The sequence below is a fragment of the Rhinatrema bivittatum genome, chromosome 4 (assembly GCF_901001135.1).
Source record: "Rhinatrema bivittatum chromosome 4, aRhiBiv1.1, whole genome shotgun sequence".
NCBI lineage: Eukaryota > Metazoa > Chordata > Amphibia > Gymnophiona > Rhinatrematidae > Rhinatrema > Rhinatrema bivittatum.
This window is the reverse complement of record NC_042618.1, coordinates 494,490-518,792: the sequence shown is the minus strand read 5'-3', so window position 1 is coordinate 518,792 and position 24,303 is coordinate 494,490. Positions and strand designations below refer to the sequence as shown.

Genomic DNA, 24,303 nt, shown 5'->3' with positions numbered 1-24,303 from the left:
ACCCGTCTCTATTGCAGTCTGGGATAAGTAGTTTCCACCTGTTTCCGGGGGGCATTGAACTACAGAATTTCCGGTGACGTAGATGAACACAGGCCTTTTAAACTGAGAGGGAATCTTTGTTTGAACGGCAGAGGCATCTAAACGCCATGTTGAGATCCTGAGAGATGTGATTTTTCGTCCCGGTAAGTTCTCATGATATTTACCATCACGGTAATTTTTTGATTCAAGTATTGTTAAAAGTTAGAAATGGATCGTTGTGGGATGTGTTGGTTTCTTTACACATATTGATACCTGAGAGTAATAACGTTGGTTTGAGTGTGTGTGTTTTTAACGTTTTACAGGATCTTTGAATATGTTGCCGGTAGTAAAGAGAATTTAGACATCTATTTCCCCTGAAGAAGACTCTGTAGAGTCGAAACATGGCCCATGTCGGGTTGGATATTGAATGACCTCATTTGGCTAAGTATTCTCTATCTATTTAAATTTTGGTAAAAAGCCAGTTTAGTAATTTCTAATAGATGCTTTACATTAAAATTGGTTGAAATTTATTAAAAATAAAAATTACAATAGTTATTTGATAAATACATCTTAGAAAGACATGAGACAATAAATGATTAAACAATTCTTGCTCATAAGGCTGACTACTGCCTGGGGCCCATTGAGGGCGAGAGACAGCAGATTAAACCTGTTTTTGAGCACACGCTGATGATATTGTCTCTAGTCTAATCTAAATTTCTTGTGGTAATAGTTGAAACACTATTTCCCTCTCTAAAGTCTGTCGCTTTCGTTTTGAATAAATAAATACCTGACATCTTTTGATTTTCCAGAGATTGTAGTGGATTTGGGTGAAGAAGGCCAAACAATCTTTATCCTCTCTCTAACATATATAGGCACTCTCTTTCTCATACACATACAGGCTCTCACAGACACAAGCAGACTCTCTCTTTCTCACACATACACATGAAGACTCTTTCTCTCTCTCATGGACACATGCAGGTACTCTCATACAAACATGTAAGCGCGCCCTCTCTCATACGCACTTGCAGGTTCTCTCTCTTTCATTCACATGCAGGCTCTCTCGCTTTCATACACACATGCAAGCTCTGTCTCTTTCATACACACATTCAGGCTTACTCTCATGTACATATTCAGGCTCTCTCTCTCTTTCATACACACATGCAGGCTCACTCTCATGTACATTTTTAGGCTCTCTTTCATACACATATGCAAGCTCACTCTCATGTACATATTCAGAATCTCTTTCATACACATATAAGAACATAAGAACATAAGAACATGCCATACTGGGTCAGACCAAGGGTCCATCAAGCCCAGCATCCTGTTTCCAACAGTGGCCAATCCAGGCCATAAGAACCTGGCAAGTACCCAAAACATAAGTCTATTCCATGTTACCATTGCTAGTAATAGCGGTGGTTATTATCTAAGTCAACTTAATTAATAGCAGGTAAAGGACTTCTCGTCCAAGAATTTATCCAATCCTTTTTTAAACATAGCAATACTAACTGCACTAACCACATCCTCTGGCAACAAATTCCAGAGTTTAATTGTGTGTTAAGTGAAAAAGAACTTTCTCCGATTAGTTTTAAATGTGCCACATGCTAACTTCATTGAGTGCCCCCTAGTCTTTCTATTATCCGAAAGAGTAAATAACTGATTCACATCTATCCGTTCTAGACCTCTCATGATTTTAAACACCTCTATCATATCCCCCCTCAGCCGTCTCTTCTCCAAGCTGAAAAGTCCTAACCTCTTTAGTCTTTCCTCATAGGGGAGCTGTTCCATTCCCCTTATCATTTTGGTAGCCCTTCTCTGTACCTTCTCTATCGCAATTATATCTTTTTTGAAATGTGGCGACCAGAATTGTACACAATATTCAAGGTGCGGTCTCACCATGGAGCGATACAGAGGCATTATGATATTTTCCGTTTTATTCACCATTCCCTTCCTAATAATTCCTAACATTCTGTTTGCTTTTTTGACTGCCGCAGCACACTGAACCGACGATTTCAATGTGTTATACACTATGAAGCCTAGATTTCTTTCTTGGGTAGCTCACTCTCATGCACATATTTAGGCTCTCTCTTTCATACACATATGCAAGCTCACTCTCATATACATATTCAGACTCTCTCTTTCATACACACATGCAGGCTCACTCTCATGCACCTATTTAGGCTCTCTCTTTCTTACACACATGAAGGCTCACTCTCATGTACATATTCAGACTCTCTCTTTCATACACACATGCAAGCTCACTCTCATATACATATTCAGACTCTCTCTGTCATACACACATGCAAGCTCACTCTCATTTACATATTCAGTCTCTCTCTGTCATACACACATGCAGGCTCACTCTCATGTACATATTCAGACTCTCTTTCATACACATGTATAGGCTCACTCTCATGTACATATTCAGACTCTCTCTTTCATACACACATGCAGGCTCACTCTCATGTACATATTCAGACTCTCTCTTTCAAACACACATGCAGGCTCACTCTCATGTACATATTTAGGCTCTCTCTTTCATACACACATGCAGGCTCACTCATGCACATATTCAGGCTCTCTCTCTCTTTCATACACACATATTTATTTATTTTATTTATTTAAGGTTTTTATATACCGGCATTCATGATAAAATCACATCATGCTGGTTTTCATTAAAACAGTGGTGCATAGAAAGAAAAAACAAACTGGAACTGTAGTGCGGAAGAAAGCAGTTACATGCAGGCTCACTCTCATGCACCTATTCAGACTCTCTCTTTCATACACACACGCAGGCTCACTCTCATGTACATATTCAGACTCTCTCTTTCATACACACATGCAGGCTCACTCTCATGTACATATTCAGACTTTCTCTTTCATACACACATGCAGGCTCACTCTCATGTACATTTTTAGGCTCTCTCTTTCATACACACACGCAGGCTCACTCTCATGTACATATTCAGACTCTCTCTTTCATACACACACGCAGGCTCACTCTCATGTACATATTCAGACTCTCTTCTTTCATACACACACGCAGGCTCACTCTCATGTACATATTCAGACTTTCTCTTTCATACACACACGCAGGCTCATTCTCATGTACATATTCAGACTCTCTCTTTCATACACACACGCAGGCTCACTCTCATGTACATATTCAGACTCTCTCTTTCATACACACACGCAGGCTCACTCTCATGTACATATTCAGACTCTCTTCTTTCATACACACACGCAGGCTCACTCTCATGTACATATTCAGACTTTCTCTTTCATACACACACGCAGGCTCATTCTCATGTACATATTCAGACTCTCTTTCATACACACACGCAGGCTCACTCTCATGTACATATTCAGACTCTCTCTTTCATACACACATGCAGGCTCACTCTCATGCATATATTCAGGCTGTCTCTTTCATACAGCCATGCTGGCACTTTCTCTCATACACACACACCCCTCTCAAGCATCTTCCTTTCTTCTGGGCCTTGGCCGAGCCCACGCTGCTCATTTACTGGTGGAGGGGAAAGTGGGAGGAAGCTGTAACTGCCAGATGCTTCCTGTTTGAAGCCTGTAGGCCTTTTTTGGGCCGAGACCTCCCTCGGACCACGTGGAGATCTCTCCCGGGTCGCGCCGACACTTCCCTCAGGCCGCGATGGGTTGGGCTTCGTCACTGCCGCACCAACCCTTCTCTTGGGCTGCGACGGGTTGGGTTCCATGGCAATCCCTCAGCAGGAGCTGAGATTACCACATGACCAGGGCGACCAGCCGACCGGGGGATATCTGATCCCCCAAAAGGCCAATCCGCCCCTGAGGCCAGGTCATAAGTATTTGGCAGATCGCATAAAGTAGACCTAATTCCTGTTACTCACTTCTAGCGAGAGCAATAGTTTTCTTTAGTCTATGTGGCTAATAATCTATTGTTTTCTCCTCCAGGAATTTGTCCAAACCTCTTTTAATTAATAAATAATTAAATAAAATTAAATAAAATTAAATAAAAAAATAGCTGCCGCCACCTGTAAATACTCTTTGCTTTGTTTTTGCCTTAACCCTCTGCATTTCTCCCTCCAAGTTGCATTCTCCTTGTTCAATGTAGTTTCTTGTTACAAGTTATATGTAAACTGATATGATGTTCCCACGAATACCGGTATATAAAAATGTTAAATAAATAAACAAATAAATAAATAATCGATCTGCGAGGTGGCAAATGTGTATGTCACTAATTTGAGAGTTTTTTAAATCCAGAATTTCCTAGCATGTAGGCAGATGGACTCAGGACCAGTGAGTTTATGCTCCCCTGCCAGCAGATGGAGATGGAGCAAGCTGATGTCACAGTATATATTCTCCTGCAGTGACCCCAGCCTGCCAGTATTCTCCATCTCCAGCAGATGGTGGATGTGCATCTCCCTATGGGGATTGCTTTGAGCTTTTTGAAAAGAGAAAATTGAAATTCTAAATACAGGAAAAAAAAGCCCCGCTCTCCTGCAGTGATGCCTAAAGATCCCTCCCCCAGTTGAGAATTCCTGAGGCGATTTCTATGGTCCCTCAGAGGTGTGACTTGGTCTGGTAACTGGGTTTCCTAGTGTGGTCTTAGCTGCTACTTCAGCTGAAAGGCAGCGGGTGCAGGAGGCTGAGCGTGGCAGTGATGGAAGAGTCCCTCTCCCCTCGCAGCCAGTGACCATCTCTGTACTCAGCTGGTAAGTGCTGAGCTCAGGTAAGGTTTAAAAAACAAAAAGGAGAAAGTTTTACCTGAATCAGAGACAGAGGGGTTTCAGGACTTCCTCCGGTCTCCGTTCTCGCCACACTGTGCCGACGTTTGTTCCCGCTCCTGTTGGGATAGGGGAGTTGGGCAGCCTGGTGAGTTGAGTGGGCTCCGGTGGGCTGGGCCCCACACTTAGGCTTTTTCCTTGCATGCCACGTGGTAGGCCATGGCGGCCATTTTTACACGCTCTTGTGTTTGTTCTGCTGCCCTCTATAGGCCATCAGTGTGCGCAGTGTGTCGGCTCTGTGCATGCATTGTCTGCTCTGTTTTGGGGCGTGCTTTTTATGCGCACAAGCTTTTTTACGTGCTTAACTTGGCACACAGGTTGTGCATGTCCCTTGCGTGCTTTGTTCTATGAGCTTATTTTTTGGATGCATTTCATTTTTGAGTGGGAGCCATTCCGACGCACGTTTACCACAGCGATGGCGCTGGTAAGCAAGAAGCCTAAGCATCTTCCCACTTGTTTTGCCTGTCATATTAGGGCTTCTCAGCCTGACCTGGCTTCTGACCTATGTCAGCACTGCTCAGACGCTCAGGGAGAGTTGTCGTTCTCGGATTTTGCTAAGCCTGGCTCTTCCCAGTCTGACAATGGGTTGGTCACGGCCTTGACTGGGGGGACGCCAGATCTTAGTTCTCCCTGGCTCCTCCACTGGCGAGGGCAGTTCTCGGGGTGAAATTATTTCAGTGCTTACAAGCCTTTCTTCAGGCGCAGACCTCCACTTTCCCCATTTCTGTCCAGTCAGACCCTCAGCCGGCGGCTCCTCCCTCTTCCAGTCCTATGCTTAAGCGCCGGGGTTCGCCTCTGCACCCTGCGAGTGTTCCTGATAGGAGTCCGAATGGCACTGATGATGAGGTTGATCCTGATTCCCTGGAAGATGGGGAAATTCCTCCAGGGATGGAACCGTATCGAACCATGTTGCGGTTCTTTCATAGAGATGAACTGCTGGCCTTGATTTCCCAGACCTTGAAACAGCTGGGTGTCCCTGGTTCGGATGCGCTGTCAGAGCCGAAGAAGAATCCCATTTTGGTTTACTTATGTAAAGCCTCTTTCTTTTCACTGTGATGGATGCCATCCAAGAATTGATTGATCTGGAATGGGACACCCCAGAGGAAAATTTTAAAGGGGGTTGGACACTGGAAGGCCTGTACCCCCTGGATCCGGCTGTGAGAGAGCGTTTGTATTTTCCCAAAGTGGATGCTCTGGTATGTGCCATGTGTAAGTGGATGGCTATCCCCGTAGAAGGAAGAGTGGTCTTGCAGGATGTGCATGATAAAAGGATTGAGGCTATTCTTAAGCCTTTGAGGAAGTGGCAATGAATTTACAGATTACTTCCTGTTGCGCCCTAGTGGTGAGATCTTGTCAGCTTCTCTCTCAGGAGGTTAATGAGTCTGGAGGGAATTCCAGAGCGGTTATGGAGCCTTTTTAGCAGATGCAGGCTGTGATTTGGTCTGGACCTCGGCCAGAGGAATGGTTTCGGTGATAGTGGCCAGACGTCAGCTGACACAGCTTCCAAAGCCAATTTTACCAAGATGCCCTTTAAAGGCTCGCTCTTGTTTGGGAATTAGTTGGAGAAACTGGCCAGTAAGTGGGGTGAGTCTCCAGGGCCTCGGTTGCTAGAGGATATGAAACAGTTACAGTGCCCCTTTGGTATGAAGGGTCATTTCCGGGTTCCAAGCGTTTTTGTCCCTACAGAGGGATGACCTTTCAATCCCCAGCAGCCTGCTCTGCTGTGGTTGGGTTCGTTGAGCCATGCCAGGAATGGCCTGTAGGGTAGCCGGGTCTGCTAGGTCTATGGCCTTAGGCACACTATTAGGAAAGTGGACACATGAGATGTGGTGTGGTTGGCACAGCCGGATGAGCGAGCGGTACTGGAACAAACCATAACAGAAAGGACCAGGACCAGGCAGAGGAGACAGACCAGAACACAGAACCACAACAGGAGGCAGGGACACCGGAACACAAGCAAACAGGAACTCGGGCAGACAATGCAGGAATAAGCAACACGCACTGAGGAGCAGGTCACTCAGGAGACCTCTTGCCAAGGCAAGGACTGCAGGACTGAATGAGCTGAAATAGCCAGAGGCAGGTGACATCATCCAAGGGCGACGCCTGCTGTTTCCAGCCTCGGCACATATAATATGCACGTACTTGAGCGCACGAGCCTAAGGCATCCACCGCCGGGTCCGTGCTGAAGGTACTTTTGTGTGCATGTCATGGCGGTGTTCTACTGTGAAGGTCGTGGGATACAAATAAGTCAGATGCTGGGAGGGAGAAGCTAGGGACTGAGGGTTCTAACAAGGACGTTGTGAGACTGGAAGACCGGGCAACCAAATGGCAGATGAAATTTAATGTGCACAAGTTCAAAGTGATGCATATAGGGAAAAGTAACTCACGATGTTAGGTTCCATATTAGGAGCTACCACCCAGGAAAAAGATCTAGGCGTCATAGTAGACAAAGCATTGAATTCATCAGTTCAGTGTGCTAGCGGCAGTCAAAAAAGCAAACAGAATGTTGGGAATTATTAGAAAGGGAAGGGTTAATAGAACGGAAAATGTCATAATGCCTCTGTATCGCTCCATGGTGAGACCGCACCTTGAATACTGTGTACAATCCTGGTCGCCACATCTCAAAAAAGATATAGTTGCACTGGAAACAATTCAGAGAAGGGTGACCAAAATGATAAAGGGGATGGAACAGCTCCCCTATGAGGAAAGGCTTAAGAGGTTAGGGCTGTTCAGCTTGGAGAAAAGACAGCTGAGAGGGATATACTAGAGCTCTATAAAATTATGAGAAGACAAGAACAGGTAAATGTGAATTTACCTGTTCTTGTCACCCCCATCCTCCAGCACCTGCATTGGTTACCGATTAAACACAGGATTCACTTTAAAAGCATCATGATGATACACAAGGCCTTATATAATATCTCTCCTCTCAATTTAACTTTTCAACTACAGCTACACACTTCCAAAAGACCGACGAGAAATGCTTATAAGAACATGCTTGTAACCCAGCCGGCGAAAACCTCCCTGAGGAAACGAGCTCTATCCACTGCGGGTCCCACACTCTGGAACTCGCTCCCACCAGATCTTCGTATAGAACCTTGCCACACTACGTTCAAAAAGAAGCTAAAGACCTGGCTTTTCGCACAAGCATTCCCGGACATCTAAGAGTCGAAAGAATACAATCTCTGTATTTTACCAAAGGATAGACTTTGAACCACCTCCCCCTGTACATAGGTTTGTACATAGTTTTCCCAGCAGCATTATCAAAACAAATTGGACATGCTAAACACATGTCGTTTCTATAGTTTCTTCCTATAATCCCTGTTATGCCCACCTCTTTATCTGTTACCTGTTTGAAGTGTTTTTCTCGTTTCAATGTAAATCGCCCTGCGAGGCGTTAGTTTCATTTCCTTGTTAACCGAGGTGATATGTATTTTATACAGGAACCCCGGTATATAAAAACTAATAAATAAATAAATAAATAAATTGGTTATTTACTCTTTCTGATAAAATAAGCACCAAGAGGCACTCCATAAAGTTAGTAAGCAGCACATTTAAAACAATGAGAGAAAATTATTTTTTACTCAATGCACTTTTCAACTCAAGGCTCCTCCCTCTCTTCTACCCTCTTCAATATATACATGCTTCCTCTCACCACCCTGCTCACCAACCTGCACATCAAGCATTTCATTTATGCTGACGATGTGCAAATCATTTTCCCATTTTCCGACTCCCTCCAAACTGCCCTACATAACTGGGAATCCTGCCTTTCCTCCATCACCCAACTTCTTAATGACATGCATCTAGCTTTAAATCCCAAAAAAACTGAACTTTTAATCATATCTAACAAGCAACCTCTTCCAGACATTCCACCTACACACTCATCCTCCTCTTTCCCCACACAGGTTCGCAATTTAGGTGTACTTATAGATAATCACCTGACTTGTAAATCATTCATTAACTCTATCATTAAGGAATGTTATTATAAGCTTCAAACAATAAAAAAACTCAGACCTCTTCTCCATTTCATGGATTTCCGTACTGTACTTCAGTCTATTATTCTATCCAAAATAGACTATTGTAACGCACTTCTCCTTGGCATCCCCGCTTCACACACCAAGCCTTTACAACTTTTACAAAATGCTGCCGCTCGTATTCTATCAAACTCCAAAAAGAAGGACCATATCACCCCCATACTCATCTCTCTACACTGGCTCCCTATACACTCCCGAATTCTTTATAAAGCACTCTCCATCATCCACAAAAGTCTGCTACACTCCAATCTCAATTGGATCAACCCTCCACTCACCCCTCGCACCTCCAACAGACCCACCCGCACAGCTCTCCTAGGAACCCTACATTCCCAACCCATTAAAGCTTTCAAACTCTCCTCCACCATAAGCAGAGCCTTCTCTCTAGCCGGTCCCACTATCTGGAACTCCTTACCTCATGACATCCGCATGGAGTCATATACACCCACTTTCAAAAAAAAAAACTAAAGACCTGGCTCTTCCAGCAAGCCTACCCTACGTCACCCCCCATCACATAAACTCCTTCCGAAATGGATAACCCCAATCCACATTTGTGAACTCGGCCTGAATATTGGATTACGAAATGCCTCTGATTTTGGTACCTTGAAATGTTATAATTTTATGTTTATAGTTATTTATATATATATATATATATATACATATATATAGGTTATAGTATGTAAATCAATACCCCCCTCCAATGTATTTCTTCCTTGGTTTTTGTTAAGGGCTATGCCCTAAAGTTAACTGTATTTATCTGTTCCTTGTAAGGGCTTCGCCCATAAAGTTCATGTTTTACTGTGAACCGATGCGATGTGCAAACGGACATCGGTATATAAGAGACATTAAATAAATAAATAAATAAATAAATAAACTCTAGAATTCATTGCCAGAGGATGTGGTTAAGGCAGTTAGCATAGCTGGGTTTAAAAAACGTTTGGACAAATTCCTGGAGGAGAAGTCCCTAAACTACTATTAATCAAATTGAATTTATGGAATAGCCACTGCATATTACTGGTATTAGTAGCATGGTATTTATTTTACTGTTTGAGTATTTGCCAGGCACTTGTATCCTAGATTGGCCACTACTGGAAACAGGATGCTGAGCTTGATGGAATCTCAGTCTGACCTTATGTTCTTAAATTCTTCAAGGCTCAGTCCAGACAATTTTTCCTTCATTCAGTCGGGATTGGATGCGTGTTTTGGATCTGAAAGATGCTTATGCACAGATTCCCATTCACCCTGCCTACTGAAATTTCCTCAGATTCATGATGAAGGAAACGTACCATGCATACAAGGTTTTCTCCTTTGGCCTTCAGCAGTCCCAAGAGTGTTCACAAAGTGCTTTACATAGTGATGGCACAACTTTGTCAGCAGAGTCTAGTGTTCCCATACATAGATGATTAGTTGGTGACAGGGCCATCTCCATCAGGCATTCGGGAGTCCCTTAAGAAGACCAAGTGGCTCCTCTATTCTCTGGGTTTCATAGCAATATAGAAACATGGGAATGATGGCAGAAAAGGACCAGTGGTCCATTTAGTCTGCTCAGCAAGATTCCCATCTACCACACTGTGCAGGTTACCCCCATGTATCAGCCAGGGCTGCTTGACGTGCCTTGCTTATGGACGTGGCCCTAGAAGCAGTCCTGTGTTTTTTTCCTTAATGTCTGCGCATCAGTACTCTAAACTATAAAAAGTCAGGACTCATGTTGGTTGTCTCTGAATCCTCTTTCTCTCCACTTCCTACCCTCCTCCTTCAAAGCAGAGAGCGATATTGCAGTTGCATCAAAAGCATCAAGGCTTCTTGGTTAAGGGTAGTAATCCATGCCTTCTGTTAAGGGGAGTAACTTCCGCTCTGTGCAGGTTACCCCCATGCTTATTAGTTCTCTAGACCATAAAAGTTGGGACCCTTGTTGGTTGCTGTCTAAATCCAAGTCCCCTTTTCCCCTGCTGCTGAAGAAGAGAGCAATGTTGGAGTTGCATCAAATGTATCAAAGCTTATTGGTTAAGGGTAGTAACTGCCGCACCAGCAAGTTACCCCCATGCACTCTTTCTTCATTTCCTTTAGGACTTGGCCATAGAAGCAGTCCTGTGCTTTCTCCCTTATGTCTGCGTATCACTGTCCCAGACCATAGAAGTTAAGGCCCTCAGTTGTCGAATGAATGCAAGTCCTCTTTTCTTCCTGCCATCTAAGCAGGGAGCAATGTTGTAGTTGCATTAAAAGCATCAAAGCGTAATGGTTAAGGGTAATAATCTCCACGCCTTCTGCTAAGGGTAGTAACCACCGTACCAGCAGGTTACCCCCACCCCCGCACGCTTATCTCGTTTCCATCCTCTAGCCTTTAGAGATCCACACTGTTTATCCCATGCCCTTTTGAAATATTTGACTGTTCTCTTCTTCACTATCTCCTCTGGAAGGGTATTCCTGGCATCCACCACCTTCTCTGTGAAGAAATATTTCTTGACGTTGGTTCTGAGTCGTCCTCCCCAGAGTTTCATTTCATGACCCCTAGTTCTATTGTTTTCTTTCCAACGGAAAAGGTTCAAAGTTTGTGCATCATTAAAACCTTTCAGGTATCTGACTGTCTGGTTCACATCTCCCCTGCACCTCTTGTCTTGAAGGGTATATATATTTAGATCCTTCAGCCTCTCCTCATAGGTCTTCTGATACAGAACTCACACCAATTTCATCACCGTTCTCTGGCCCGCCTCCATCCTGTCTCTGTCCCTTTTGAGATACAAACTCCAGCACTGAACACAGTGCTCCAGGTGAGGCCTCACCAAGGCCCTGTATAAGGGGATTATCATCTCCTTTCTCTTACTCGATATTCCTCTCTCTATGCAGCCCAGCATTCTTCTGGCTTTAGCTATCGCCGCGTCACATTGCTTCACCATCTTCAGATTCCCAGACACTGTCACCCGAAGTTCTCTCTCTTTCACCCCCATCACAAACAGCTCTTTTGGATTACCACATTCCAGCTACATGATTCTGCACTTCTTGGCATTGAATCCCAGCTGCCAAATAATTTGACTACACTTCAAGCTTTCTTAAACCAATTTTCATTCTCTCTGTTCCTTCAGGCATGTCCACTCTGTTGCAGACTTTAGTATCATCCGCAAACAGACAAACTTTACCTTCTATCCCTTCCACAATGTCCCTCACAAAGATATTGAACAGAACCGGTCCCAAAACTGATAAAACTGTGGCACTCCTTTTAACATGGCTCTCTCTTCAGAGTAGGTTCCATTTACCATTGCATGCTGTCTCATATCGGTCATCCAGTTTGTAATCTACACTACTTGGTCAAATTTGCCAAGTTAAACTTTGATTCTGTCTCAAAGAATTCAGATCATAGGTATCTGGATAGATTTGTTTCAGGAAAAAGCATTTCTCCCCATCAAAAGACTGGCATTGCTGATAGGCCTAGTAAGGTCTCTCCTGCAACAGGACCAAGTGTCACCAAGGCTGGTCATAGTCCTTTTCAGACCATGACTTCTGTGGTGCATGTGGTTATTCTGATTCATCTGCACATTTATTTATTTATTTTATTTATTTATGGTTTTTATATACCGATCTTCTTACATTATATGTAAATCAAATTGGTTTACAGAGAACAGTTGAATAAGCTTGCTTGTGGGCAATTACATATAACAAATAACTTTTTGAGTAACATATTCTATAACTTTTTTGAATAACATTTAAACATAAGAGCAAAAAATACATGACAGAACAAAGTCTTATATGTCTAAATCTTAATGTTTTAGATTGAGCTTTTCTAAATAGCATTTAAAAGAAGAAATAAATAGCCAAAAAACAATGTCTAAAATATGGTATTATGCAATATTCCTAATTCCTAATTGTACAGATGTCTTACAAGAAATTGTTAACAGTAGTCTAAGATAATTTACTTCTGCATTAGTAATTCGAAGCGAAAGTTGATAATGAGCAGGGTGGAATAGGAATGGGTAGAGTAGGGGTGAGGGGGTCAGGATGGGTGGGCGAAAAATAAGATATTAAAGGGGGGAGAGAAAAAATAGAGGGAGGGGGGATGGAGGGGTTATATAATTAGAGCGGAGAGGATGTAAAAAGAGTTCCTTGTAGCAGCTTGTTAGAAATCATGGAAATGCTTGGCTGTGGGGCCTTCAGTGGGGCCTATGAAGCCAATGGCATCAGCTCTATCATCCATTATTCCACCTAATCCCTGTGAACCCTAGGATGAGACATCTCATCTCTTCAGTGGTAGATATAGCCAGAAGTTCTAAAGATGGGTCTCTCACTGCGCATCTCACTACATCAAGTGACTGTGTCTACTTTCACCTCCACCAAAGGGTGGGGAGCGCACACCAGTGCAACATAAACCCAAGGTCAACTGAAAATCACCCACCTGAAGCTGTGCACCATCTGCTGTGCTCTAAGAGTTTTCTCTCACCTTCTTTCAAGAAAGAGAATCTTGATCCAGACAGACAACCAAGTGGCCATTGTTGCGTGTGCCAGCCATGGAAGGCCTGCAGCCAGGCCCTCTTACCCTCTGCTGCCAAATCCAGCATCTGGCTCCACGTCCCTTGCGGTGGTAGGCTGGTGGCTCTGTCCTTGGGCCAACCCCGGTGCTCCAGATACTGCGACTAGCTCCTGTGTTCCGCGGTGGGCCTCTCTGCGTGGTTCGCAGAGAGACGCCACCATTCAGCGCCACGCCCCTCCCTAGGTGCGCGCGCATCTCTATCTCTTTTAAAGGGCCCGCAGTGGGAACTTGGCCGCAGCCCTGGATGATGACGCCGCCGAAGCTCCGGTATAAAAGGCCGGGCTCAGCTCCTGTTAGTCGCCTTTGCAACAGGTCTCCATGCTGGTCATGTACTTCGTTGCCTCCGGTGATTCCTCTATGTTCCTGGTTCCTGTTTCCTTCGAGTTCCTGTTTCTGGTTGTCTTCCTCGTTCCTGTGTTCCTGCTACCAGCTTTCCTTACGGACTGATCTCCTTCTGGACACGACCTCTGCTTTGCCTGACTACGCCATTGATCTTCTCCTGGACCCGACCTCTGCTTTGCCTGACCACGCCATTGATCTTCTCGTGGAGCAGAACTCTGCTTTGCCCGACCACGCTACTGATCATCTCCTAGTCCAGACCTTCGCTTTGCCTGACTACGCTACTGATCATCTCCTAGTCCAGACTTCCGCTTTGCTTCTCTACACTACTGATCATCTCTTAGTCCTGACCTCAGCCTTGCCACAGCTCCTTGATTGCTGCCAGCCCTGACTCCAGCTTGCTTTACGATGACTCTACTGTCTACGTCTTGGACTTGGCCTTTCAGGCTTTGGCCTATTCTTGCTCGGGTGCCCCCTGTCAGGCTTTGGTTCCCATTGGCGCCCGGGTCTCCGGGACACCGCCTTGTCCAGTACAGACTCTCCAGTCCTGCTGTTGCTGCCTCTGGGCTGACCTCTCCATCTCCTCTTCAACGACGACATACGGAGGCCCACCTAACTCCAGCCGGCCCTGGTACCCAAAGGCTCAACCTGTGGGGAACGAGGGCTGGTATTGGCGAAGCTCCAGCCAGCCTCCATCAGTCAGCCCACTCCACCTGCCGACGGTGAGGACCTGTAGGATCCCTCCTAAGGGTAGCATCAACCCCACCTCAGCCCAAGGGTCCACCTCCTGTGCAACAGCCATGTTCTATAGAAACAAGCAGGGATATATGGGCTCTTATGCCCTGTACTAGGAGGCCTTCCAAATGTGGTCATGTGTAGGACATCACAATGGCTCATATCCAGGGAATCTACCTTTTGGGAATCCAGAATACTTTAGAGGGCTGCCTCAGCAGAGACAAGTGCATGAGTGGTTCTTGGAGCAAAGAATTACAAATAACTTGTTCAGAATCTGGTGAAAGTTGGAGATCGACCTATTGTCTCTGAAAACAACAAACAAATTGTCAGGACTTTGGGACAAGATGAGGGTAATCTTCATAATGCCAGCCTGACCATGGCAAGTGTAATAGCCATATCTTGTCTGTCTGTCAAGTCAGTCTCTGGTTCCATTGGAACTATCTCCCAACTCTCATCACACAGGAGGAAAGCAGGGTCTGCTATCCAAACCTACCATTGCTGGCCCTCAGAAAATGGATGTTGATTGCACAGTAGTCTTCCTGCTCCTTCCCAAAGATGTGGAGGATGTTCTGTTTTCCAACAGAAAACCTTCAACTAGAAGATCCTATGGTTTTGAATGGAAGGCTCCCCGATAGTGTAGGACCAGCTAGCTGGATTCCTTCTGTGGCCTGAGAGACTTGATTCAATATTTGTTCTTACTCTTATCCTGTTGGTGTTTGAGGTAGTTGTGGGTGGATCCTTGGGCCGGTGGCAGATGACCACGCCCCCGGGGGAAGATCCCGAGAGGGACCACCGGTCAGGCTCAGAGTATGGAGACAGACACACATTAGTTCTTTTATTAAACAGTATATTGAACCACCAGAGGTGGCAGTAGTGAGCTGGAAGTGCCCGGCAGGGCTGTAGTCCCTCAGGTACTGGAACAGTGATCCTGGATAACTGAGCTGTAGAGAAACTGAATATAGTGAGTAGGCAGGGTATGCAGAGTTCAGGAACAGAACCTTGATGGTAACACTCACACAATAGTCTCTAGAAGTAGTCCAGGTGTTGGAATGAGTTAGGCCCTCAAGGAGCGAGTACCTGGTTCCAGGGAAAGCTCTGAGAGAGAGAAGGTAACTCACTGGTGTAGGAGGCAGCGATGACTTCCAGGCAGAATAAGTATTCAGCAACCAGTCCGGGAACATGGGCCCTCGAGGAGCAAGTACCGGTTCCTGACTGTGACCTGAAAACAAAGAGAGAGCGAGGCCCCCAAGGAGCGGGTACCCCTGGTAAGTCCGAGGAGGCAGAGCAGCTTGGAGAGAGCGAAACTGGTCCATATCCAACTCCTTGCTAACTCAATTAGTTAGCGATTTCTGAGACCTTATATATCCGGTACGGATGATGTCATCTCAGGGGGACGCCCCTGAGGTTTGCGCCACTGCTGGTACATCAGTCGGGGCTGCGCCACACGCGCACCCTTAGGCTCTTGTGAATCATAACAGTTTGCAGCGTGGAGCTGCTCCGGGGACCCCGGAGGGAGTCGGCAGAATGACACCGCAGCAGCCAACCTTCCATTTGAGCAAGAGGGAGTCGCCAAGGAGGGTGGAGTGGAGACGTCGAGCAGCGACGGTTGCAACATATCCTCAGACCTTAACACCTTGTTTGTCAAAGTTCATCTCAGTGTCAATGCAACATTTAATCAACTGATGGAAGGAGCTCTAATCTCTCTCCAACTTTTGGTACCAAAATTAATGAAAGGACTGTGGCATTTCAAATCTCTGGGCAATTAACCTCCAGTGCCTTGGGACCTCAATGTAGACCTAGTTCAACTCATGAAACCTCCTTTTGAACTTCTTGAAATGGTGGAATTGAAGTTTCTCACCTGGAACAAAGAGTAAGTGAACTACAGGCTCTGGTTTCATATTCACTATACCTTCAGTTTTTTCATAATAGTGTTGTCCTGTGGATCCACTTCAAGTTCCTTCCAAAAATAGTACCTGGGTTTCACATTAATCAAGTATTATGCTTCTTATATTCTTTCCGAGACCACATATACACAAAGGAGAATAGGCTCTTCAATTCTTGGACGATAAGAGTGATCTGGCATATTACCTAAAGAGGACTCAACTGCACCATCAAGCTTCTCAACATTTCATGTCCGTTGATACTGGTAGATTGGGAAGGCGCAATTGCCAGATGAACTCTGTCCAGTTGGCTAGTGGACTCTATAGTGTGCTGTAATGCACTGGCTGGTTTACAGATTACATGTTTGGTCAAGTCTCATCAAGTGAGAGCCATGGTGACTTCAATGGCTCATTTCAAGGCCACTTCTATTAAAGACATTTGCAAAGCTGCTACTAGGTCTTTTCACTCCTTCATATCCAAATACTGTCTGGACATCTTGTTCCAAGGAAATAGTAACTTTGGACAAGCAGTTCTGCACAGCCTGTTCATCCAGCAGTCCGCTCTCCACCTGGTAGGGCCAAGTTGCATTTAAGTAAGTGCTTCCGCTGTGCTCCCATCAGCTTATGACCCCCCATGAGTAATGGCTAATTCATGCCTGCTTGTTGATGGAGAAAACACATTTTTCTTACCTGTTAACAGGGTTCCCTCTAGTCAGAAAGCTGACTTTGCCAGACTTCATACCCACTGACCTCCCTGGAGAGTTATCTACCTTGCTGAAATTTAGAATGCTGGGGCTCAGAAGGCAAGGTGTGCGCAGGAACTCCTGCTCATGATTAGTTAAGTGTTTACTGAGTCCGTGTCAGCGCTGTCGGATGATGTCATGCACATGCCATGGTTCATTCATCCTGTTTGCACGTTAGCAGACTTGTTTTCTTCCCCCTAACTATCGAAAGCCTGCATTGGCATCTCCAGTCCAGGTCTGATGCGTGCACTTCCTATTGGAACTGCGGCTGCACGTGCTGTCTCCTTTGCTGCTACTGCGGCTGCACGTGCTGTCTTCCTTGCTGCTTTGCACCTGCTACCTTCTGTCTTATATGCCAGGCATCCTATCTGACGGTTCTTTTTTTTTTTTTCTTTTAGCCTCATCTGGAAATACTCACGCTTCGCCTCTGGGAGTAGCAGGAGGAGGAGGAGGAGACCCCACTCCAGAAGAGGAGCAAGGACTCTGAAGCCCACCCAGAGAGGCGCTGGGACCCTGCCAGGCAACAGTAAAACATTTCAACAAAAAATGTAATGTTATTTTGCTGTCATAAAATGAAGAATCTTTCTTTTTCATTATATTATGTAGGTTTTTTATGTACCGGCATTCATGATACAATCCCATCATGCTGGTTTACAGTTGAACAGGGGTGCATAATAAACTTCAAACTGGAACTGTAGAGCGGAAAAAAGCAGTTACAAATAGCAAGGATGATTGAACTGGGCAAAGAGAGAAATAAAAGGAAAGGATAACGTCAGCTAAAGATAATTACAAATCGCTGAAACTGAAATGACTGTGAGATATATGTTGATGGAGTGAGAGATTAAATGGGGTCCGGGAATGGAGTCCGGGATGGGAGTTAGAGATTAAATGGGGTCCGGGAATGGGGTCCGGGTTGGGAGTGAGAGATTAAATGGGGTCCAGGAATGGGGTCCGGGATGGGAGTGAGAGATTAAATGGGGTCCGGGAATGGGGTCCGGGTTGGGAGTGAGAGATTAAATGGGGCTTGGGTTGGGAGTGAGAGATTAAATGGGGTCCGGGAATGGGGTCCGGGATGGGAGTGAGAGATTAAATGGGGTCCGGGAATGGGGTCCGGGATGGGAGTGAGAGATTAAATGGGGTCCGGGAATGGAGGCCACTATTCAGCAGCACTACCACCGTAGCTAGATAAGTAGTGACTTATGTGGAAAAGTGGTAGCAGCTGAATATCCGGCTGTGATCAGTGGTTGCCACTTAGCCGGATAACGTGTGGATGGATCAGACAGGAGCTATTTATCCTTAGCCAAATAAGTGCCGGCATTTGGATTTATCTGATTAAGTTAACCAAGCAAGTTAGAGCTGCTAGATAGCTGGACAGAACTTATCTAGCTAACTAGAACTTACCCAGCGACATAGCTGTGCTGCTGAATGTCCTTCCTAAATTAGGCAGATCTTTGAGTATTGGGCTCTTGGTCTAGTTGCACTTAAAGGTATGTGAGAAGGAGGGGAGGGAGGAGTGTGCAGTTACTGGGATGAAATGCTTATACAGACCTGTGCTGTGATGCACTCTGCACCGCACGGTGGGAAGAAAATGACTTTCAGGCAGAATCACTTCAAATCCCTTTCCTGACGCTTTTTGGCTGCGCAGAGTAAATGGAAACAGCGTGGCTGGGGCCCAGCTTGCAGGATGTTCCAGGGCAGGAAAAGAAATCAAAAAGATGTTTTTCCTTCCATAGGAAACAGAGGGAGTCACGTGGGTTCCAGGGAGACCCCGCAGAGCTCCTCCTGCTCCCAGTGCGATTGTGAGGGAGGCAAATAAAACCCACAATGTGCCTTCTCGGAATATCATATTTCAAATCCACCTGAATAACTTTTTGCCTCTTCCATAACAGCACAAAAAGTGGGCGAACATCCTCTTTTAGCCCAGTAAATACTCAGGAAAAGTGATTATTCAGCCAATGAGGGCCCAACGCCCGGGAGTGACTGTAGCTCTTTAGCCTTTGCACCCGGATTCAGGATCCCTCAGCCGGAGCAGGGTAAATGCCGGGTCTGCGATTCTCAGGGCAATGCCCTTTCTACCAACTACCCCAGGCCCTCTGCTCTTTTTAAACAGAGGGATTGTTTCAAGATATAGATTAACAATGGTAAGCAAAGAAAATAAAAGCAAGACCAAGAGAACCAGATGCCTAGCGGGGGAGAAAACAGACGCACCAAGCACCGAATTTCAGCCTTAGGCACCTAATCCGTGCAGTCAGAACTGGGCTCAGGGATAGGCCTGAAACCCAATACTCTTACCCACCAGCCCAGTACTCCAAACATTGCTCTCTGAGTACCATGGATCCCCTCCCCCCAGTACCTGAATCCACCTCAGTAAAAGGATCCGCTTCAGACCTTTCTTTTCTCGAAGGACTTCCAAAAGGAACTGTTCCTCCGATTTTACAGATACCCATGTTCTAAGTATTGATGCAGATATTTAATGTTGCTCTCTACAGTTTGCATCTGTTTCGTTCATTTTCATTGCTCTTTAAGTCGATTTTTTAATTTTAGTTTGAGATTTTGAATCTAGAATTTGAATTGCTCACGTTCAGCTTTAAGGAAGGGTTTGCTTATTTTCTGATTTATGTACACTGCATTGATAGACTTACAAGCGCATTTTAAATAGGCCACGCACGTAAGTTGCGGGGTTTACGCGGGTGGCTGGGCCTTGCGTGTGCCACACACGTTTTACAACGAGCCCCGGCCACGCGCGGAAACCCCGATACTTGCCAAAGTACTGGGCATCTCGAAAGGGGCGGGGCCAGGACAGCGCCATGCGACGCTATACCGGGGAAGTGCGTGCGGGGTGGGATTTACTTCTGCTCCAGAGGAGCAGGAAGTACTGAAATAAAATATTTTGGGATAGTTAGGTTAGGTTTACGGAGCATATTTTGCGAAAACTCCCCCCCCCTGCGCATGCCGCCCGCACATGCGTACATGGATTTTAAAATCCGGTGCGCATGTGCGCGCAGCCATCAGGTTTTATACCACGGGTGCGCCGGCACTCCCATCTTATAAACTCGGCGCACACATGAACACGCGCTCGCTGCTCTTAAAATCGACCCCTTATGTAATAATTGCGAATCTTCAGGCCTAATAATTAATAATAATAATAGCACTTCCCCCACTCTTCCAGAATTGTGAGGCGAGATTCTGGAGGGATTTCCCCTTTCACGGGCAAGAGGCATGTGATCTCCCTTCTCCTGACATCAGTGACCTACTCTGATTGCATCCTCCTAAGATAGAAACAGAGAAACATGATGGCAAAAAAAAAAAGCCATTTGGCCCAAGCAGTCGGCCCATTGGTTCAATTAATTTAGCTTTATTACTCCCATCACTTCCTTAGAGATCCCCTGAGTTTATCCCAGGCTTTCTTGAATTCAGATACTGGTTTTGTCTCTACCAGGAGGCCATTCCAGGCATATGAGAAAGACAAGCATGTTATACAAATAATGCACCTGAAATCACCAAGCATCATTGCTTCACTAAGGTTTCACGATATATTTTTTGACTATATTGAGGCACGCTAAATAGTCGAGCATGCCTAGTTGAAACAGATTGGTTCAACCGAATAAAATATCTCTATACTTAATTTTGGTATCTTCCTTTCTACAGTGTATTTTCAAGCATAAGTACACGATTCTTACTAAGTTCACAGTGTGTGAAAAAATCAAGAGTCAACACCTTCATATTTTCAAAAGCAGTGCGCTGGTGGAGATATTAACAGATGTGCTTGACAAGGTAATTAAACAAAGTTTTTTGTACATATATTTACACCAAAACACAACTCTCATCAAGAGCGTTGTATTAGCTAAATTGCACCCTCATTTTTTTCATTCATTAAGAACATAAGAAAATGCCATACTGGGTCAGACCAAGGGTCCATCAAGCCCAGCATCCTGTTTCCAACAGTGGCCAATCCAGGCCATAAGAACCTGGCAAGTACCCAAAAACTAAGTCTATTCCATGTAACCATTGCTAATGGCAGTGGCTATTCTCTAAGGGGCGGATTTTCAGAGCCCTGCTCGCGTAAATCCGCCCAAAACCGGGCGGATTTACGCGAGCAGGGCCCTGTGCGCCGGGAAGCCTATTTTACATAGGCTTCCCGGCGCGCGCAGAGCCCCGGGACTCGCGTAAGTCCCGGGGTTTTCGGAGGGGGCGTGTCGGGGGGCGGGCCCAAACCGCGCGGCGTTTTCTGGGCGTGTCGGGAGCGTTCCGGGGGCGTGGCTACGGCCCGGGGCGGCCTGGGGGCGTGGCCGCGCCCTCCGGACCCGCCCCCAGGTCGCGTCCCGGCGCGCAGGAGGCCCGCTGACGCGCGGGGATTTACGCCTCCCTCTGGGAGGCGTAAATCCCCCGACAAAGGTAAGGGGGGGGTTTAGACAGGGCCGGGCGGGTGGGTTAGGTAGGGGAAGGGAGGGGAAGGTGAGGGGAGGGCAAAGGAAAGTTCCCTCCGAGGCCGCTCCGATTTCGGAGCGGCCTTGGAGGGAACGGGGGTAGGCTGCGCAGCTCGGCGCGCGCAGGCTATACGAAATCGATAGCCTTGCGCGCGCCGATCCAGGATTTTAGCGGATACGCGCGGCTCCGCGCGTATCTACTAAAATCCAGCGTACTTTTGTTTGCGCCTGGAGCGCAAACAAAAGTAGGCTATTCGCGCTCGTTTTAAAATCCGCCCCTAAGTGAACTTAATAGCAGGTAATGGACTTCTCCTCCAAGAACTTATCCAATCCTTTTTTAAACACAGTTATACTAACTGCACTAACCACATCCTCTGGCAACAAATTCCAGAGTTTAATTGTGCGTTGAGTAAAAAAGAACTTTCTCCGATTAGTTTTAAATGTGCCCCATGCTAACTTCATGGAGTGCCCCCCTAGTCTTTCTACTATCCGAAAGAGTAAATAACCGATTCACATCTACCCGTTCTAGACCTCTCATGATTTTAAACACCTCTATCATATCCCCCCTCAGTAGTCTCTTCTCCAAGCTGAAAAGTCCTAACCTCTTCAGCCTTTCCTCATAGGGGAGTTGTTCCATTCCCCTTATCATTTTGGTTGCCCTTCTCTGTACCTTCTCCATCGCAACTATATCTTTTTTGAGATGTGGCGACCAGAATTGTACACAGTATTCAAGGTGCGGTCTCACCATGGAGCAATACAGAGGCATTATGATATTTTCCGTTTTATTCACCATTCCCTTTCTAATAATTCCCAACATTCTGTTTGCTTTTTTGACTGCCGCAGCACACTGAACCGACGATTTCAATGTGTTATCCACTATGACACCTAGATCTCTTTCTTGGGTTGTAGCACCTAATATGGAACCCAACATTGTGTAACTATAGCAGGGGTTATTTTTCCCTATATGCATCACCTTGCACTTATCCACATTAAATTTCATCTGCCATTTTGATGCCCAATTTTCCAGTCTCACAAGGTCTTCCTGCAATTTATCACAATCTGCTTGTGATTTAACTACTCTGAACAATTTTGTGTCATCTGCAAATGACAGTTTATATTTTTGTATTTTATTATTTTTTCTTGCTTTTTTTTTATTTTTCCTGGATTAGTAACTTTATATCACTAGATTGTTTCTTGAGTTTATCCTAACACCAAGTTATTTTTTTGTAGTATACACCGTATACAATACCTCTTTTCTAACTGACTGGAATCGTACTACCTAAAGTTCTTTCATACAGGTATTCGGTCATTTTATTTCATCCCCTCCTCTCATAACTTTTTTTGATTCTGCCATTATGATACATTTTCACACATACACATTATATTATTTATTATTTATTTATTTTTTTTTTATATATATATTCTTATGTATACACACACATTGTCTTAATTTTGTACATATTCATGTATGTATATGTATGTACATCATTATGGTTTTATATTTTATAATTTATTTATGATTTTAATTTATTATATTTGTACTGTATTTTGGTTTTACATATATTTATGTATGTGTGTTTTATACTTGTTTTATACTTGTTTCTAGTAGCCCGTGAGGCAGCTCCTTGGAGAGCGAAACTTGGCCAGAGTCGGGCAAGATTTAATAAAAGTCCTTTTTATACCGATCCTTCTTTGTTTTTATCACTGGACCCCTGAATTAGCAATCTATGATGACCTTTAGCTGTGATATACCTTACAAACAATTGATTTCACTGATGTAAGAGATATGAACAGCCAGATTCGCGTGATTCCTTGTTTTCTGCAGTGTTACTTACTGCAGCTGTAATAAGATGTATGAGATATGAGTGATAATCTGTAAACAGAAGTGTATATGTGGCAGGATCAGTGGCAGTGTGCGCACTTATAATATTTTTGTGATGTTAGCATGTGGGCAAACATTTTTGGTTACATTATCCCGTGAGCCCTTCTTTCTTTGATGCAAAAAGCCTATCACTTTTTTGCTCACAGAAATCCAGTCCTTAGAGTCTGTCCCTTGTTTAAAATAATCGCCTAATATCTACTAACAGCAGTGAAAATAAAATGTGTATGAAAATACATTTTCAGCATTAACATTCAAAACCGCTTTCTGCATGCAGGTGAAATGAATAAAGAGCAAACTTTTGTTAAAATAGAAATAAGGAAGGGATGACTATAATGTCATAAAAGCCAGTGGTGAAAAGTACCATCATTTTCACAGCAAGAATTAAAGTTACACACGACAAACCCTAAGAATGTAAGAAATTGCCATGCTGGGTCAGACCTAGGGTCCAGCAAGCTCCACCTCCTGTTTCCAACAGTGGCCAATCCAGGTCACAAGTACCTGGTGTTGTGTTTGTGGCATTGTGGACCCTTGGTCACAATGGAGATGGCTCCGCCATCAGATAGCAGACACAGTATGGATAGAGGCTTTATTGTACTGCTGTAGATAGATGGTAAAAGCAGGAAGGTAAGGCACTGATCCACAAAGTGCCAGTACATTCAACAGGCTCAGATGTATAGGCTCACCCAGATGTTCACGATAGGTGGGAGCCGCAGTGCGGGTAACGCCGCGGCTGGTGGGTGGAGCTGGAGCACCAGATCGTAGAGGTACTCACGGAATGAAGGCGTCTTCCTGATGGTAGAATGATGGGACCGAAGGTCCTTGGTGCAGGATATGATGGCTGGTAGGCCCTTGAGGAGCGAGTACCCGATAGTCCGATATCCTGAAATGTAGCGAGAGAGAAAGACCCCCTAGGAGCGGTTGTCTTAGTTAGTGAGGACTCCGAAGGGTAGTTGG

General features: G+C 45.1%; 1 long non-coding RNA gene across 1 annotated transcript in view; it reads left to right on the top strand.

Moving 5' to 3' along the window:
* The window catches only part of LOC115089596, a 131,554-nt gene extending 113,997 nt beyond the window's left edge, over positions 1-17,557 (top strand). Inside the window, exon 4 of the long non-coding RNA XR_003856186.1 lies at positions 17,439-17,557. This is a non-coding gene — a long non-coding RNA (uncharacterized LOC115089596). The remainder of the gene's footprint in view (positions 1-17,438) is intronic.
* Positions 17,558-24,303: the final 6,746 nt, after the last annotated feature.